The following is an 18,401-nucleotide window of genomic DNA, read 5'->3' on the forward strand; positions in this document are numbered from 1 at the left end:
TTTTAAAAAGAGGACTCTGAACCAGGTGGTGGTGTGCGCACGCCTTTAGTCCCAGCACTTGGGAGGTAGAGGCAGGCAGATCTGTGAGTTCGAGGACAGCCAGGGCTACATAGAGAAACCCTGTCTAAAATAAATAAATACATAAATAACCCCCCCCCAAAAAAAAAACCCTCTGACAATTGTGGGGAGAATGGGGGGTTGGGGACCCTTTAACAGGCTGGCGCTGTGGTCCCTGTGTGTAATAGCACTTGCTCTTGGTGTGCGGTGGTGGCCAGGCCAGGGGAGGTGCTGCTTAGTGGATAGGAACACTTGCTGTGCAGGAGGTCCTGAATTCGAATCCCCAGCGCTCACTTAAAAAAAAGCCAGCATGGGGGAGGGAGAGCGGGAGGAAAGGAGGGTATCAGGCAGCTCACTGATAGAGGATACCCACCCAGAATTCCCCTCTGGTCTCTTCATGCCCTCATGTGTGTGCCTCTTCCACCGTGAGCTGCACCTCAGTGTTCTTGAGGAGTCTTACTGTCTCCACAAGATAACTATGATAACTATGATCTCTAAAATACTCTAATTAAATGATCCATGGTTTGCTATAAAACAAGATGTAAGAATTCTGAATGTGCTACATTCTTGTTGCAATTATGCATGTGTGCGAGTGTGTGTGTGCATGTGTGAGTGTGTGTAAAATGTGAATGTATGAGTTCTATGAGTGTGAGAGTGTGTATGTGTGAGTGTATGAATGTGTATATGAGTGTGTATGTGTGTGTGTATGTGAGTGTGTGAGAGTGTGTGTGTGTATTTTTTCCTACTTTAGGAAAAAATGAATTAGGAAATTCAAGCTCAGGGAGTTTACATGATTAACTCAAACACCAATAAAATCAGAGGCAGTTTTAAATCCAGGCCTTTTCGGTGGAGAACCCGCCATTTCCTCTGTGCTGACAACTGGCAGCTTCTGGGTGGAGGTGCCGTGGAGACCACAGGCTGAAGGAGTTAAGTCAGGGCAAATGTCTTCAAGGTAGTGCTTTAGGCCAGCTTACAAACTGCTGGCTTTCCCTGTGGCATTCTTACACACGTATGTTTTGTATGTTTTCTTTGTTATCTTCTTCCTCCCGCTCCCCGCCCCCACCTTAGCACTGTTGTGGTTTTTGCTTTTTTACTAAGAGACATTCCGTATTAGGTTGATCTAGTAGCCCAGATGGGATTGACGGTTCACAGCTATGATCCCAGCTGAGACAGGAGGACGGGTTCCCCTGATCAGTTCCTGGCCCACACGAAGCAGGTATGAGCTGGTGTGAATTTGTTATTTAGTTATACACAGCCTTGTTTTTTTATGTAGCTCAAGTTGACCTAAACAGCCCCAGTCTTCATACTTCATCCCTGTGAGTGCTCGGAATCCAGCCTGTGCCGCCACACCCCCTCTGCAAGAGCACGGATTTTGTAGTTATTCGCTCACCCTCCACATTATCAGAGAAGACTTCATTAGTTTTTGTACTCAGAACCACACAGATAAGAGCTTACAGATTCACGTGAAGTCCTATACGATGAGTGTGGGGGTGAGGTTTGCTTATCTTTTTTTTGAGACAGGATCTCCTATCATCCAAAGTGTGCTCAAACTTGCTATGGTAACTGAGGGTGGCTTTGAACTTCTGAGCCTCATGCTCCTGCTTCCCAAGTGCTGGGAAGGGACAACAGGCATGTACCACCACACTTGACTGTTCATACTTAACAACATATATATGCACATATATAATTCCAGCTGCCACATAAATTAATATGTAATACATGCATACTTATTATATATAACATATATGCATTTTGTGTGTGTGTGTGTGTGTGTGTGTGTGTGTGTGTGTGTGTGTGGCAGCTGGAAATGATGCTTGGAGCACACAGTCAGTCAACAAACACTGTCATAGTCTTCAGTAGAGCCCTTGTCCTGAAGACAGTGGTGGTTTTATAGCAACTGTTGAGTTATCCTAATTACAGCAAAGGAAAATGCAACTGAAACGAAGCTTTCCACTCTCGAGGAGAGAGGAAGGGTGTGCAGTTGGGCAGGTGGTGGGTGAGGAGGTGAGGGCCTGGGAGAAGCTGGATTGTCTATACGAAAAAAAGTCAATTAAAAATGGAGTCTTTCATAGTCATGATTTCATTCGTTTTACACAAATTAAATGTCACGATCTGGTGTGCAGTGGCTAGGCCAACAATAGCTCCCTCCAGGGGAAGATGGCACGTGGGAAGCGGAGCTGTCCGGCCAGCAGCCACCGTGGCCACAGCACCCTGTTAGAGTCGGCATCTGCTGTTGCTTCCCAGCCTTCAAGTTTGTCTCTAGATTGACTTATTTTGTTTACGTGTCTGCCTGGTTGTATATACCACTGTATACATCCCCACGGTTGTATACATACCACGTGTGTGCATTGCTCACAGAAGTCAGAAGGGAGCATGGGACTCCCGGAACGGGAGTTACAGTTGTGAGCCGACATGGGCGTTTTGGGACCTGAGCGAGAGTCCTCTGTAAGAGCAGCGAGCGCTGTTGACCACGGAGTCATCTCCCCAGACCCCATTCTTTTCTGCTGACAGTGTTTCTCTCTGCTGCCCAGAATGTACTATGTAGTGCAGGCTGGCCTCAAACTCATGGCAATCCTCCTGTCACATACTCTTGAGAGTTGGAATTTCAGGTGTGAGTGCTCAAGCCCAGATTAGACTGGGAAGCTCGGTAGGATTATGGCGACCAGTTCTGGGGCTCAGAGGGTGTGGCTCCTTCGTGGGTCCTTCAGCTGTGGTGCCCTGAGGAAAGCCCTAGGCTTCATTGCCATCACCCGTCCCCTAAGTCCTAAAGAGTCCTGTGATCTCAAAGACTGAGTGACCTCCATGGGAAAGTGGTGGACACCCCATTGCCCCCCCAACTTTCAGACAAATGCCAAATAATCAAAATCCACAAAAACCAGCCAAATTTCCACACCTTTCCTCTTGCAGAATAATATTACTTTGGATATATGTACAGTTATGAAATAGCAAAGAAATTTTACATTTGTGAATTCTTTTTTTTATAAGCAGAGCACTGTATTAAGGTGTTGTGAGAAAAAAAATCGCCAAAGAGTTGGGGGGGGGGTGTTCCAAGGAAGTAACACCTGAATTTTTATTTTGTTTAAGACAATACTTTAGACCAGAAGCCAGCACCTTGGGGCCAGTGTTCTGTCCACAGTTCTGCCCGCCATGACCGGTTAGGCCAACATCCAAACACTCAGTGCTCTCACTCACACAAATGTCCTGGGGTCACTGTTTGATTTGAGAAGACAGGAGCTGCCTGCAGTGTGAGTCTCCACTGTCCTGTTGCGTGCGTCGTCCAGTGTCACTGTGTGGAACCCCATGGCCTGGCAGCTACTGGCCTCTGTGGCCATCTCCAGATTATTTTCCTTCCGGCTGCTAACTCCTGCCCAGCCTTGCGTGGCAGTCGCTGTTAACCTGCGTCCAAGCGGCTCCCTGCACTCGGCAGCAGAGGGTGCCGCTGGTGACGCCACAGGGCAGCAGTAGCTTCCAGGCGGTTATTTTGGGAGGGTACATGGCTGTGAGGAGCCAGACCTCTTGTCAGACTGGCCCAGGCTTGACCCTTTTAAGCAGTTCATTCTTCTGGAGTTGTTCTGGCTTTCACGTGATTAAAAGCAAGGCTCAGCCAAGTTCTAAGTCCAGCTCGGAAATGTTTATCCTTTACTGCCCAGAACACGAGGCGAGGAAGTGGCCAAGGCTCGTGAGTCAGGTATGTGTGTGTGTCTGCCTGACACACCAGGGCACATGACCACAGGTGGCCATTGGGTAGGCTTCAGGCCTTGAGCTCTTGGCAGCTTCTAGAAGCTGTGGCCTCTGCTGGTTTGAGGGGATTGGGTTTCCTTACACCTGTCACCATCAAGAAATCAGGTTTAATTTTCTGCCTGTGTAACACTTCATTTTAGATTTCTCCAGAGATTCCAAGTACAGTTGTATATTAAAGCCAATGTCTAGCTCACTTAACCTAAGTTCCACTCAAAAAAAAGAAAAATGACTGAGGCCTTAGAAATGCAAGGTTGTTTCCCAGGAGGCGTGGGAAGGGGGAGAGGAGAAGGCATGAGGCAGGGAGCAAGCGGGGGGGGGGGGGGGGGGGGGGGGGGGGGGGGGGGGGGGGGGGGGGGGCAGGATTGGGAGCTCATGCTGAGTCTCCCCTCTCCTGCGGAATTTGAGCTCCACCGTCCACCCCGGCCAGAATTGGCTAAGCCACATTTGGTGCACTGTGTACGATTAATGTTTTCCAGCCTAAATGGGAGATGTCAGCAGCTTCATTTTGGGTCAACCTAGTTATCAGATCCCCCAACGTCATCTGCCTGTCCTCCATCAGCCTTGTTTTCTACCTGTATGACCTCTTTCTCTACTCGGTTGGGAGGTTAATTGAGAGCAGAGGCCTTAGCTTGCATATCTTAGCTTATGATGTGGTCTACAGTTCTTGAACACAGCTTGAGAGACAGCTACCAAGTTTAGATAAGGACACCTGGGGGAGGGGCAGATGGGTCTGGGCTATGTGCATAGTGTGTGGGACTAAAGGCTCAGTCAACAAGGTCACTGCTCAGCATGGACCTGGGGCTCAGGAAGACCCAAAGAGCCCCTCTCTTACCACGAAGCAGGAGTCCTGGCAGTGGTATGGCGGACATTGGCTCGGGCAGCGGGCCGTGTGTCAGGGATGTCTGGCCTCTGTCTCCAGCAGCCAGTTTGCATCTGTGCCCTGCTATCCATCAGTTTAAAATGTCCTCCCCGACAGTGGACGAGGGGAGGGGCCTAGAGGAAGAGGGAGGGTGGGGCTGGAGGAGATGAGGGAGGGGGGCATAGCTGAGCTACGAAGTGAATAAATTGTAATAAATGATAATAAAAAAATTTAAATCACAATGAAAAAGTTTTAAAAAAAGGCCCCAGCTCCTGCCAGGTTGTACGCGATCACTCCAGAACTGCTGTCACGTGGAGCAGTGCCTCGCAGCGTGGTGACTCAGAGAAAGCTCCGGGGAAGGCTGGCACATGGCTTAGGTTTTGAGAGATGAGTAAGAATCGGTATGGTGACGCGAGACAGAGGCCACCGCACAGGCCAGGACACGACGTCTTGCCAGAGCTCTCCTCATGGGACCAGGTGTATGGGTGACCCACACAACTGACAGACAGGGGATCCAAACTGAAACTGAGCACAGACCCTCTCTTCTCAAAGTGGCTTTCTGCCAAACCTTGGTTTCAGAGTTACCTGTTTTCCATGGCTGCCTCCAGCTCCGGAAAGCAAACGATGGCAACAGAAGATCTCTGTGGACCCGGTGAGATCACTTGGAACAGGCTTGGTGCTAGAGCAGCTCGGGAACCTTCAACAGCGCTGCTTTCCTGTGATGAGAGACTTAATAACGTTTTTTTCTTTATTGAGGAGGTGCTGGAGTTTGAACCGTGGTCCTTGAGAACACTAAATGTGCACTGTACTGCTGAGCTACATTTCAACCTTGCATTAATATTTTAAAGTGTTTACACGAGTTGATTAAAATGCACAAAAGAAAGGCGGGCATGGTGGCTCACACAGGTAATCAAAGCCCTCAGGGAGGCGGATCTCTGTGAGTTCCAGGCCAGACTGGTCTACAAAGTGAGTCCAGGACAGCCAGGGCTACACAGAGAAACCCTGTCTCGAAACACTACCCACCCCCCCAAAAAAAAGTACAAAAGACTTCACCATACAAGCAACAGATACAGTGGGCCCATAACTGCCTGTGGGCAGAGACCTGGACTTCAGAAACCCACTCAGTGCCCTGCCCCACGGGGGACTTCAGCCCTTTCTGCTCACCTGTCTTCACACCTGTTCATTCCACAAACATTTCTCGAAACATTCCACTGTTGTACTGTGGTTAGCTGGGTGTGAGGAGCCATGAGAGCCTCAGGGGTCTGTGACCTACGTGCAAATGCAACCAGAGTCTGAGGTGGGTCCGGGGCTGCTGTGGGTGTGGTTCCAGTAGTCATGAGGAGGAGCTGGCGGTGACGTGGAGAATATCAGGGGCAAGCTGGCCCCTGTTGGTCCTCCACGTCTGTTACCATAACGCATAACCACAAACAGCTCAGAGAGGACCAGCAGCTGCTTCCCACCGGGTGGGCACAGCAGCTCTGCCCTTGTTCCCTAAAGCATTTTCACACAATCCAGTATGACTTCATGTTCTCAGTGACCCCATGAGATGTGTGCACACAACTAACAATGACTCCCCTTTCACAGATGACAAAAAGGAGGCTCAAAATGTTGTTTGTCCCAAGTCACACGGTCTGTAGATGGCAGAGGTGGAGCAGGGAGTTTCGTGGCTGCCTCTGGTCAGCCACGACCACTGCATCATGGCCTCCCCTGACAGCAGGCGTGCTGTGGAGTCTGTTCACTGCACATGGCCAAGGCTTAGGAGCTGGAGAGGACTTGGGGCCTCCTGGCTACCCTGGACGGGTTCCGAGTCTTCAGGGATAAGGGCCCACAGAAAAGTGAGGGCATTTCCTGTTTGTTTCTCGGGGGTGGATTGGGGGTGTGCTATGTGTCTCTTATTCAACTTGCATAAACTTGGTACCAAGTATTTACAATCAGTTTCCACAGCAAGTATTGGCTTTCTTTGGTAAGGGCCTTTCCATAACCTCAAACACTGATGATGTCTCAGTGGGCCTAGGACAGGAAGATGGGTCTCGGTGCTACCCTGAGGTAGAGGCGACTCTGTGGCAGTGGCTCTCTGGGCTTGGGACAGTTCACGGAAAGTGGGGTGGGTGTGTGGACATGGCTCTTGTGTCACACGCTCATCATCCTTGACGGGGTCTGTCACTGGATGCTATCTGCCACATATCAGGGCACCTCAGACCAAGCCGCACGCGCGCGCGCGCGCGCGCACACACACACACACACACACACACACACACACACACGAAGGCAGAAACATGGTCTATGGTTCTAAACTCTTCCAAGCCAGATGCAACCTCTGCATGACACCGTCACCTCACAAATATTTACTGCCTACTCCCCTGTGCCAGGTGCAATGCTGGCCACTGGGATCCAAAGGTGAGCAGGTCGGGGACTCTGGTGGAAATGTGCCCGCTGTCTAGTGGGCAGAGATACAGGAACACGGGAACCTACAGCAACAGCAGCAAGGAGGCATCCCAGCAGAGCCCGCTCACAGTGGGCAGGAAAGCACGGCTACCCATGGCTCTGCAGCAGGGAAAATTTGCACACAGAACCAAAGAAATCGGGCCCCACCCTAGTACATTTTGATGCCTTTTGACTGGTCTGTGCTTGACCACACTAAAAGGAAGCTGCTAGGTGAGCAGGTAAGAAGGTTGACTGCACTACGGAAGGAGCATGGGTACCTCAGGCTCCAATTGTGTAGGATGTCAGACCTGGTTTACAGGCAAGGTAGGGAATAAACAGGAAGAAACGATGGCTTTTACCCACATTGCTGAAGCTGCCGTCAGAGAGCCTGAGGAACCATGCATGGCCTCTTTTCTCCCTTTACCTTCCCCCACATTACTTTCTTTTTGTCGTTTGTTTGCGGGTTTTGTATGCTAACACTGTAGCCCAGGCTTGCTTGGAACGCACAATATTACCCAGACTAACCTAAACTCATGGCAATCCCCCTGCCTCAGCCTGGGATTATAGGTGTGAGTTACCATGACTGCACTTTTTCCATTTTCCTATAGTTGTAGAAGAAAATCTGATCCATTGCCTGTTCACTGCCCCTGCGGATAGATGTCCATGTTTCTTGATATTCTGTGACCCCTTCTTTGGATCCAAAGGGAAAACATGCTCCTATGAGTCCCTGTGTTTGAGACATGGAGCACACTTCTTGCCTGCTTGGTCAGGGCTCAGAGAAGCAGAGCCCTCTTGAGTTGTCTCATGGGAGTGGATTCTGTGCAGCTAGCGGAGGAGCTGGGTGGTGAAGGCCGGGCTGGAGGAGCCAGCTGGCCGCTGGATGCCTAGCTGAGCACACCTCTGTGGGAGGACGCAGAGGGGCTCCGAGGGTTGGCCTCGAGGGACAGGGCCTCGTGTACACATAAATACCACCTGAGCATGGGCCTGACGCTGCCAGGGCCGTGAAGCCAGAACTCAGGAAGAGCCGCAGGCACCAGGAGGAGGGCTGGACAAGTTACAACCCGGTGACCTTGGGTCTGCACTTAGCTGGTCTCGATCACCTTCAGAGAGCAGCAACCGCTTTACTGCCGTTTTCCAAATCATGTGTCAGTTCATCTTCCGGCCCTTCCACCCTGAGAACCATCCAGGGGACGGTTTCTGAGAAGAGCAACTCCATCTGTGACAAGCTGAAGGGATCAACACTTACATTTGAAGTAAAATCATTGATGGAGACAGAATACCCTGATATGATAGGGACACACACACGGACACACACACGGACACACACACACACACACACACACACACACGCAGAAGGTTCTAGGCCCATGAACCAGAAACTCTCAGCTGTGTGTGTGTGCAGGCGTGCGCTCACGAGTGTGTGAGTAAGTGAGTTTTCAGAAATGGCTGAATAGTTCCTAGACCTCTTTCTTAAGGGCACAGGGAGGACATGTGTTTGCTCAACAGACGGTAGTGGCACAGAAGAAAGACTGCAAACTTCTGTGCTTGAGAGCTTGCTGTGTGAGGACAGAGACAGGGACCTAGGTGAGGCTGTCCCACGTTACCTCCCCGCCCGACTTCGAGTCTTCCCTCCTCTCTCTTGCTGTCACAACTCTGCAGATCTTCAGAGCAAGCTGAGAGCGTAGATGTCCCCATCATGAGCTCTCCGGTGAGCTGCTGGGTGTGGATGGCCAGCCACCAAAGCTCTCACGCTCATCCTGCCAAGGGAAGAATGAGTTGGGCAATCAGAGGGGTGCCCCACCCTGCACACTGGGCTTACTGGCAGCTCACACAGTTGATTCGTCCCATTCCAGTGATCACATTAGAGAGCATGTATCTGACACTCTGAAGTGTGTGGGCATCTAAGTGGGGTACAATATGAAGCAAGTGAAAATACTAGGGTGCCTGCCCTGGAGGTCAAGATGAGATGAACAGACTTAGAAACCCTCCCACTGGTCTCATTTCCTCTGCTCTCAGACACACCCACCCTCCCACTCACCTGACAGAGACCTGTGCCCCAATGTAAGGCTCCTGAGGGTGCCACTCCAGCTCCTTAAGTGGACAGTGCAGAGACTTGTGAAGAGTCAGGAGAGGAGGAGGAGGAGGAGGAGCCCAGGAGGCACAGTGCCAGGCCAGCTGAGACTCACGGCCACGCTGAATGAAGCATTCCTGCATGTGTCCTGCAGACAGCCCTTCCTGTGCCTTCTTGTCCTGTCCTGTCAAAGACAGCAGCAAAGGTGCATGGGAAAGCCCTTCTTCTCATATGGGTCAGCATTAGCGGTGGTCTGGTGGTTCTGCTGTGTCCACACCCCGACACCCTGCAAAACAACAAATAACTATGTCAGTGATGTCTGCAGTTGAGTTCCTAGTGAGGCAAACTCGCTAGGTGGGACAGGGAAGCTGCATTTAAAACATGCGCCCAGGGATTCCCAGGCACATTTATGGAAAACATTGCACAAGGCAGAATGCTTGTGGATGTGGGCAGGAAGGGGAGGAAGGGACAGAGTGGAATAGGCTGTGAGGTCGAGTGGGAGGGAAGGTCACACACAGACAGGTGTACACAACCTACAGAGCTCTAGGACACTGAAGCTGGGGAGGCCTTATGGCCTGGCCCTGCTCCATGGCCTTGGGGCAAAGGTCCCCTTAAATTCTGTACCTTGACTCCTCACTCGCCTCACCTTCTTCAAAGCCCTGGTGTCCACAACCAAGCCTAGAGGTAGAAGGCCTTCTGAAAATGGTGATGAGTGAGTAAATACACCTATTTGACAGCCATGTACTGAGTGCAAACTATGACAAGAGGTATTGGCAACTATCCGGTAAGCTCCGAGAGGCAGGCCTGCTCCGTGGGGAGGAAGCCATCCCGGGCACAGCCCAGGGACATGACATATTTCATGGTCACTCGACAAATGACTGAAAGACAAATGCCAGCCTCAGTGTTCCAGGGATATCCACCCAGGTGTCAGCAGTTCAATAACTGAGCTAGGTCCAGAGGAGCAAGTGTTGCAATTAGCAGTGGTCCACCATAAAGGACCTGCTGACCACCTAACCCAGAGGCCCCACGTGTGGTCCATCTCCAAGGCTCCTGACCTCCACACCTGTAAGAGGGGTCTGTCCATATCTGGGCTCCTCAAGTTCCTGGTCACCTAAGCTCAACAACTTTCATTGAGGCTTGGGAGATCGGGGGTAGTTGTGAACCCCAGAGAGGAAGCTTCTACCCAAGACCTAACAGTGGGGTTTGGAAACCTGATTTTGGAGCTAGGCTAGGTGGTGTATATTTATAACCCCAGCATTTGGGAGGCAGAGGCAAGAGGATTGCAAGTTCAAGGCCACCATGTGCTATATGGTGAGCCTCCACAACAGACAAAACCTTCTTTTGCTATTTGGGGGCTAGGATATAATTAAGTGGTAAAACACTTGCCTAGTACATTTGAGGCCATGGGCTCTATACCAAGTACTTCAAGATAAAAGTTGGGAGTGGGGAAGAAGAGGGGGAGGGGAGGCCGTGCCCCATCTTACCGTTATGAAGTGAAGACCCTGCCGGCTCTCATTCTCTGTCCCTCTTTACCAACTGCTGACGGCTAAACCTAGGTCTCAGCACACGGCAGGAAAGTATTGACAATCCTCCGTGGATCTCCAGTTTTCTTACAGTACCCCAGATCTTCTAGCCCTCTACAACAACTGAGGGCTGGGCAGTTTAAACGGCTGAGAGGATAGACCTGTGGTTTTGGAAGTGGCGACCCTGTGGGCCAACAGGGGCATCCCAGCAGGACTTGAAAAGGAGGTACCATCTTCATTCATCCATCATCCATTCATTCATTCATTTTTGAGACAGGGTCTCACTCTGCAGGCTGGCCTCAGGCTCTTGGCAGTCCTACTACCACAGCCTCTCCAGGGCTGAGATGACAGGAATGAGCCTCCAGGCCTGGCTGTGCCATTCTTCATGTTGCTGTCTTAACATGATTTCTTCCTCAAATAAATGACATTAAAAACAGCCCAAAAAAGGCCTGAATGGCCCCAACTCAGATGGCTCTGTCAAGATATATATAAGAGAAAACAAACAGATTGCCTCACCCTGCCGGACACTGTCCACCTGCCTCCCCAAGGAGTGGCCTCTTCCACCACATCGTCTATTCCTGAGAGGCAGTGACTAACCAGTGTCTACAGAGACTCACTCGGCCGTAACAAGCCTTGCTTCCAGGAGGAGTCAGTTTTCAAACACTGATTCCTCTCTCGCTCCCCAGGGAACTGTGGCAGGAGGCAGACAGGCCCTGCAGGGCCTGGGCCCACGGATTCCTGATGCCACAGTCCTCTTAGTGGGTTAGGGATCTCACCCGCACCCAGCGGTCTGAGGGAAGAGCTCCCTTTGGGGGGTTACGTAAAGACTTTTTGCAAGTGACTTCTTTCTTGGCCTGTGTTTAACCTTTATTTAATTGGCCCTAATTTACTTTACTAATTGATGCTCAGGTCTGGGGAAAACCTTCCGTTCTAGGTTTACAGCCTGCTGGAAAGGTGATTAAGGAGAGCAGGTGACTTCTCACGCAGACTTGGGGAGAACCTGGGCTCTAGAAACAGGGAATGCTGTGTGGCTAGCAGTGCCACAGTGACAGAGCTGCCACGGGCAGGGGAGCTTCACACAGACTCCCTCCTGATGCAAAGAATAATCAAAATAAAATAAACATCGGGGTGAGGAGGTAGCTCAGAGGCTGGGGGTGTTCCAAACCACAGGCTCCCTAACACTGTGAAGGTGGTGGGCATCTGAGTTTTGAGCAGTTGGGGCAAAGGGCCAGACTGGTGGGGGTGAGCCTGTCTGTCTCTTTTTGTTTCCCAGCCAGAGGGGTCCCAGCTAGGCCTCTGTGACTATGACTGTTTGGGCTGGAAATCCATCTGCAGACTCATCTTCCCGTCCACACACAAAGATGCTTTCTCAGGCTGAAGTAAAGCAAGGGGCTTTGTGCATGTGGAGACCTGTCACAGAGCGCTGCCAGCCATTGCAACAGGTAGCTGGCAAAGCAGACTGTGCACATGATAAGTTACAAAACCAGGACTGTCGTGCATGCTCACAGGGCTGCCGTGGTGCTGGGACAACAGAACAGAGGCTGGACTGGAGCCCTGACTCCATGGTCATCAGGATGACTGTACCTAAGAAATACTACTCCTCGTTCAAGGACACAGTCATCCGACTGCTGCTAAAACCACCTGTTATGTAAGTTTGCAAACTAAAACTTAGTTAATGTGCCCTGTTTTCCAGGTACAGGATGTAGTTCTGATGTTCCAATCCCACAGTCAAGTACCAGCTGCAATAATTTATAGTAGCCAGTGTATGCTTTCTAGTATATACTCGACTCTTAATGATGTGTCTATGAGGACACACAGCATAAACATATATGTTCGTAATTATTCAAGTGTTTACCGACTCCTTGAAGGCAGGAAATTGAAGATGGTCATGTATAATGATGGTTCCACTTGGGAGGCAGAAGCTGGAGGGTCAAGAGTTTGACCACTCTAGCTACACAGTGAGTCAGAGATTCGCCTGGGTTGTGTGAGACCTGTCTCAGAAAACAAATACACAAAAAAATAAATGAAAAATATGTGTTTATAAACAAATCACTTCTCTAATTGTTCCCTATTAAACACCAGTCGTTGCCACCACCACTCACCCTCCTGTAGGCACTGGGTCTCTTTCTGCTCTAACAATTCACTTAATGCAGCACAGATACCGTATGAGCTGCCTGCAGCTGGGAAGAGTAATACTGGCGGCTGACTGGCTGGCAAGCAGATACCTGATGAAGATGTATAACTGAAAAGCAAAGCATGAGAAAGGTGTGTGTCGTGTCACATGGATGCATGTTGGAGGAAATAGCCAGCAAGAAAGAGCCCCAAACCTATAGAATCTTAAAGTTTTATAAAACAGCTACACAAACAACTTCGTTTTTAGAGACAGGTTCCCACTAGGTAGCTCGGGCTATCCTGGAACTCACTGTGTACCCTCAAAGTCATAGTCCTTTGTTTCAGTCCCCCAAGGGCTGGGGCTACAGGTGGTCCCGACACCTGGATGAAATCTGCCCCTGATTTCATCCGCCTACAGGGCTTCACAAGCATAAGCAAAGCGGAAGATGCTGTGAGATATAATTCAGGAACTACAAACTGAGGCTGGAGATGTGGCTTTGTAAATGCGTGCACAGCACACATGAGATTCAAGACGCAGCGCTGAAAACAGAAAGGTTTACTAAGAAACTAACAGATTCATTCTTCATTCACATAGATTCATTCATTCACATGGATTTGCTAAACCTCAGAAATTAGATGTTAATGTCTTTGAGTTTCACATCCCAGCAAGAAGTATTAATCAAACTTTCCCCTCACTGATTAAAAACAAAACAAAAAACCCAAAAACCTTATTTTTTTAAGAAAGCAATTCATATTCAGTGCCTCTGCCTGGTATCCTAACATGTGGAAACAGGGAGGGAGTGTGAGCAAGAACCAAGGTCCTCCTTAGCCACTTAGGGAAGAGAAAGGGGCCACTGTCTCTCCCTCAGTCCCGTGAAATGGAGGGAGAAAGGTATTCTTTTTTCTTTTTTAAAGGTCTTATTTTTAACTGTGTGCATCCATGTGGAGGCATGCCTGTGAGTGCAGGTGTGTGTGCCCTAGGAGAACGGAGTTCAAATCTCCAGGACCTAGAGTTATAGGCTGTGTGACCCGTCCGAGGTGGGTGCTGGTCTCTGAGCTCCGGTCCTCTGCAAGAGCAGCATGCATGCTTACCTACTTAAGCCAGCACTCCGGCCTGGAGAGAAAGCCCTGGAGAGTCACCAGAGCACTTTAACCAGAGTCTCCCTGGAATGGTTTGTGGGTCCCAGACTACAGAACAATTCTAAAGTTAGTCGCGGGGATGTCAGCCTGCCTTTCAAACCCCATTTGAATGGCTTCTTGGGATTTCAGAGCTAAGAAACCATCCTAGGGGCAAAAAAGAACGACCTTCCAGGTTAAAAAAAAAATGCTGTTTGTGGCCAAATACATTTGCAGGGCAATTCCTTCATTCTGTAGGTAAGAAAACTAGAGGGAAAATAGATAAATAAGTCAGGTGACCTTTTTAACCATGCTGGCTACTAAAGGCTTCACTTCAAGCTCAAACTTCTGAATCTCCAGCTGCTGTTCTTGATCTGGGCTGCACATCCGGGGAACATTGTCTATTGGGTTTCTTGTTGTTGTTTTGTTTTTGAGACACGGACTGTTTAGTCTGGACTGACCTTGAGCTCCTGATGTAGCCTAGGCATGCCCAGAGTAAATTAATAAATGGTAATAAAATGAAAGGGCTGAGGGTGCAGCCTGGCGGCAGAGAGTTAGTTACAGCCTCATGGCACGCCATCATGGTCCTCTCCTACCATGCACTCAGACTTAAATTATTTACCTTTATTTTACGTACATTAGTATTTTGCCTGCATCTGTGTCTGTGTGAGGGTGTCAGGTCTCCTGGAACTGGGGACAGTTGTGAGCTTCCATGTGGGTGCTGGGAATTGAATCCAGGTCCTCTGGAAGAGCAGCCAGCACTCTTAGCCCTGAGCCATCTCTGCAGCCAGGTACTCGTATCTGTAACAGCAGATAATTTGACCTAACTCATGCTGCCAGACTGGGTGACAAGGGCTCTTAGCCAGCAAGCCACCTCACTGAACCTGTCTTTAACTTTTTATTTTGAGCCAAGGTCTCAGTAAACTTCTAGGCTGGCCTTCACTCACATGGTAGCCATGCAGGCCTCAAGCTTCTGATCCTCTTGCCTCAGCCTCCCCAGTGGCAGAAATGACCAGGCCTGTACCACTACACTCAGCAACTGTAAGGCCTGCTGTACTAGGTTTTGTATCAAAATAGCTCACTGTGACTGGTGACCTCTCTCTCTCCAGACTGTTCCTCCTCCATCTCCCAGGCTAGCTCCCCTGAAATCCCCTGAGAGCTGTGGCCAACACCCCTGGAGAACTCACCAATAGCAGTTACTAATTACAGTCTGATTTGGGACGAGGAGTCTCATGCTGTCACGGGTCAGTGACAATAGGAGAAGCAGGTGTCTGTCCTAGCAAAATACACACCATACCTGATTAAGACAGCTTTGGTTTTTCTGAAGGCTGCAAGGCACTGGAGATGGACACCCACCACTCACAATCTCTGGTAATTTCGTGTGATTCTACTTGCCAACCCAAGCCATGGAAATCTGCGAGCTGAGTACTTAGGCAACACCTACTCTGTTTTCTCTCAGCCACTTGGTGCTAGGATTGCTGGTAGAGGTCTGAAAGGGCCAAATTGCTTCCCAAAGAAGTGGCCCCAGCTGATGCTCTTCACAAGCTGATGCACTGCTGCACACCTAGCCCACTCCTGGCATGCTTAGCCACTTAGGAGGCCATCATTGGTCGCCGCTGCCAGGGGCCTGGGATAAAAGGACCCCTGCTTCTTAGTCCCCCCCCCTTGCTCTCTCTACCTTGCTTTCTTTCCTGGTGGGGAAGCACCATCTCTCTCTCTCTCTCTCTCTCTCTCTCTCTCTCCCTCTCTCTCTCCACCTCCATCCAATAAATACCTTTCATATAATACCTGTTGTGTGCATGGCATAATTTGCAAATAAATACTAACACAAACCCTTTCCACCAGTGCTAAAGAGGTCCTCTCTCTTAGCTTCATTACATCCTCCATGATGTGAGCCATTCCCAGACAGAAGCTGAGAGCTGCAGCACATCAGTCATATGCGTGTAGAGGAATGTTAATTCAGAAAATGACCACTCTGGCAAGACATCATATCCAAAGACTTTCTAGGTCTGTGTGATTCAGCTGGAATACTAACATGACTTTAATCCAGGAGGCAGAGGCAAGCAGATCTGAGTTCAAGGCCAGCCTGGTAGAGAGCAAGTTTCAGGTAAAGAAAAGCTTAGGTCCAGCTGTGGTGGCACACGCCTTTAATCCCAAACAATGAAGGTAAAGTTATTTTGTAGAAGGAAGCACCCATGTTTGAAAGTGGTATCTAATTGAGTGGCAGAAAAAGTGATGAATCAGAGAAAATTTGACTGAACAGGATACACTCTCAGGAGAAGAGAGACAAAAGGGAAGCTACTTAAGGGGCAATGCAGAAAGAGAGAGGAGAGGCAGTTTTACCAGAATAATAATAGACATGTTGCAGAGAGAGAACTCAGGTGAAGACTGAATGAGACAGAGAAGGAGCCAGGAGATTATGCAGATTGCTGGAATTTGTTTGAGGTCAAGCAGAGCACTTAAAAAATCAGAGCAAAGAGAAAAGCCAGGTTGAATCAGTCAGCTGGGAAAAGAGTTTGAGCCAGAACAGCTGAATTGTTGGTGAGCTTATTCAGCAATAAGTCCCAGTGACTGAAAACCTTCTAAGCCTAGGTTAGATTGTGTGGAGGCTGGAAGTTCCCAGGGCTAGGCCTAGGTTAGCAGAGGTAATAATCCTCCGAGACAACTGAAGCACGCAAATAAAAGTTCTTTTTACATATGGGGAGCTATCAGCATAGAGCCACCAGCAAGGGGCTGTGTTAAAGAACTGTGCGTTAAAGAACTAGCTGATGTGCATGGTCAAGAGGTTTGACATAGGTCCAGGTGTGGTCGTGCACGTCCGTAATCCCAGCATTTACAAGACTGAGTCAGGATGATTAGCATGTGTTTGAGGCTGGGGCTGCTAAGTGAATACCAGACCTGCCAATGCTACCAGTAAGACTGTCTCAAAACAAAACAAAATAAACAAAACTGCAAACTTTTTTTCTGCATACAATCATTCAGCTCTCTTCTCCTTGCCTCCCCTCTCCCCCCCAAAATCATTCAGCCTTTGCTCCCACTCTTTGTGCTTGAGTGCCCTGTACTGCCTTGGCCAGAAGCATTCCTGAGTTGGCAATAGCCAGTCCTCAGCACGGCCTGGTAGTGAGACGCAGGAGGGATGTGGATGCAAGACCGGAGTATCCTGCTGAGCAGAGTCCCGCCTCACCTGAAAGTTCTGCCTCCCTCCTACTCACTGAGATTTCCCAGGCCAGAGGAGCAGGAAGAATACTACACTGACAGGAACAATTGTAGAGTTCTTTGGACCCCTGTAGCAGCTCAGGCCCCACCTAGGACACTGAGTAAGGAAAATTCAGAATCTTGGGAGCTGACCTGGACCCATTAAAGAAAATCTGCTTCGAAGATGGGTTGATTGAACCCATCTGTAATCACAGCAACTCAGTCGGCAGGAGAATCTCAAGTTCCAGGCCACCCTGACTATACTGAATATATCTCAAAACCTACCAGGGCCTATACTTCAGTGGTACAGCCTTGCCTATAATGCACAAGGTCTGGGGTTCATCTCTAACACAGAGAACGAAAGTGTGGGCAGAGGAGAGAAGATCTGCTTTTAGCAAGATCCACAAGCGAGTCAGAATACATAAAGGCTCGGGAAGCCATGCTTCCGTATTTAACAAACATTTTCCCTTACTGACTGTTTTAAACTCTTCCTGACACCCCCTGGCTTCCTTGCATATGTTAAGTTTCAAACCCCAGACAAGTGGCTGAGGAGCCTATTTAATATATCAAAGCAGAACTGGTCTCCAGGTTCTCCCAGCATCCCTCAGTCCTTCAGGGTAGAGGGTTGGCGTACTCTGCCCGCTAACCTGAATCACCCAGCCCAAGGGCTGGGCTGCCCTCTCCCCAGAGACTCCTCCCTCTGTCATCCAGGCATTTTGGTTACTGGCCCTCTCTTATGCTTCTTTTGTACCTTTGGCCTCCTGGCTGCTGTACTTGGCTCCCCTCTCTTCCTTCCCCTCCCCCTCTCCCACATGGTTCAGGGTCATGCCCACTCTGGACTCTCCCACATGGTTCTGCCTCTGGCTGTGCTCTCCACGTGTCTACAGTAAACTTTCTCCTCCACCATATGTAGGCGCAGTCAAAGCCTTTCCTTTTCATTTCTTTCCTCCATTCATCGTATGGCTGTCATTCCCAGTTCATGACTGCGGAAACCGAACAGCCCAACAGAACCCAGCGGGACCTTGGCACACAAGTCTGCAGGGCACGTAGCTGCCCCTCACCTCATGCTTTGTTTACATCAACAGCCAGAAATAATTCACTCTTTCCCAGCCCCAAAGCTCATTCTTAGATTAATCAAAGGCCCATGCAAATGGGGTCCCCAGTCTTACCATTCTGAGTGGTTCCTGCTGTCTGCTTGAGACCACACTCACTGCCACTTCAGATTTAACCCTCTCCATGTTCAAAGAAACTTGGAGTTAGGGCACGTGTGAACCCCCAAATTTATGTTGGAATCCTACCCCCT

At 49.6% G+C, this 18,401-nt stretch overlaps 1 long non-coding RNA gene across 1 annotated transcript; it reads right to left on the minus strand.

Annotated features, from left to right (window-relative positions):
• Positions 1-3,096: 3,096 nt before the first annotated feature.
• On the minus strand, positions 3,097-14,567 carry LOC129690885 (uncharacterized). Its single transcript, XR_008722370.1, has 7 exons — positions 14,541-14,567; positions 9,120-11,149; positions 8,686-8,838; positions 5,822-5,926; positions 5,243-5,386; positions 4,631-4,791; positions 3,097-3,882 (listed from the first exon to the last, which is right to left on the minus strand). It is a non-coding gene; the product is annotated as an uncharacterized LOC129690885 (long non-coding RNA).
• Positions 14,568-18,401: the final 3,834 nt, after the last annotated feature.

Source organism: Psammomys obesus, unplaced genomic scaffold, assembly GCF_907164565.1.
Source record: "Psammomys obesus unplaced genomic scaffold, mPsaObe1.curated_primary_1811, whole genome shotgun sequence".
In the NCBI taxonomy this organism is placed as follows: domain Eukaryota; kingdom Metazoa; phylum Chordata; class Mammalia; order Rodentia; family Muridae; genus Psammomys; species Psammomys obesus.